The sequence below is a fragment of the Limanda limanda genome, chromosome 7, assembly GCF_963576545.1.
Source record: "Limanda limanda chromosome 7, fLimLim1.1, whole genome shotgun sequence".
In the NCBI taxonomy this organism is placed as follows: Eukaryota; Metazoa; Chordata; class Actinopteri; order Pleuronectiformes; family Pleuronectidae; genus Limanda; species Limanda limanda.
In genome coordinates this window covers 18,345,178-18,346,301 of record NC_083642.1, presented here as the reverse complement: position 1 = coordinate 18,346,301, position 1,124 = coordinate 18,345,178, and the positions used below count along the sequence as shown (strand labels likewise).

The following is a 1,124-nucleotide window of genomic DNA, read 5'->3' as shown; positions in this document are numbered from 1 at the left end:
TTTTTAAAAACAGTATTACTCACCAAACCTGGAATGTCCAAGAAACGAGGAAAAACAGATAGGATGTCGGCTGAGTTCTCAGGATCGTGCAGCAACTTCTGACGATAGGCCAGGGTTAGCCTCATTTTCTCCTTCACTACAACTTCATCTGTAGAATGCTTCATCAGGGGAATTGCTTCTTGACACTGCTGTTCGTCCCACTGGATGTCTTCTTTCAATGGATCCCTGTGTGACGTTGGCCCACCTAAAGGTTTGGGACAACATGCCAGTTTAATACTCAAAAGAAAACCTAGACCAGATTAACGAGTGGTCAAGTTCCAAATTAATCACTGACCTGTTTGAAGTTGTCGTGGCCGTTTCATTCGCCCCTCGGACACCTCTTTCTGCAGAGTTTTGATTCTCCAAGCCAAATACCCACTTCCATCTTCAGCATTATAAAAATGTTCCTTTGAAAATAAGGGGAAACACATGTAAATACAAATATACATTTTCACCCATAAATACGTGACTGATTTGAAACCATTTCACCAGAAAAGCAGGAGTAACTTACATAGCCAAGCTTGCTCCGGGGGTCAGCCAAGTAAGGAAAAAGGCAGATGATTCCTTTGGCGTATTCCTCCTTCAATCTCCTAGGGGGGCTTGTGCTATACACACAAATCAAATTACCATCCTGTCCAAAATACAACTAAGATTCATTTAATATCAGTCTTGTGAGTTTATGAAAAAAAACTTACCCATGCTCATTTGTCAGATGTGCAACTAGTATCTTCACTAGGTCACGTCTTCTGACATCTGACAATGTTTTTGTGCGAGCATACTCATGTGTGATCTTATCACCTCTAGGGCTACTCTTGAGGATGTCCTCAATCATCTTGGGAGAGGTGATTGACAATTGACAGTACACAGAGAACACACAGAGTACACAGATTAACAAGAGCATATATATGGTTGCAAAAAAGTTACAAAAAAGACATAAACAATCTATTGATCTTACTCGACCCAGACGGCGATCCTCTTCATGTTTTTTTTCTGAGGGATTTCTGATCACGATTGCTGTGTCATCAGATCCTGATGAAGGCTCACCATCGCCAAGTGTACCAGAACTGAAGGAAGCCTCACCATCC

At 41.6% G+C, this 1,124-nt stretch overlaps 1 long non-coding RNA gene across 1 annotated transcript; it reads right to left on the bottom strand.

The window, feature by feature from the left end:
* Positions 1-339: 339 nt before the first annotated feature.
* LOC133005815 (uncharacterized) lies at positions 340-824 on the bottom strand. Its single transcript, XR_009678392.1, has 3 exons — positions 735-824; positions 551-644; positions 340-446 (listed from the first exon to the last, which is right to left on the bottom strand). It is a non-coding gene; the product is annotated as an uncharacterized LOC133005815 (long non-coding RNA).
* Positions 825-1,124: the final 300 nt, after the last annotated feature.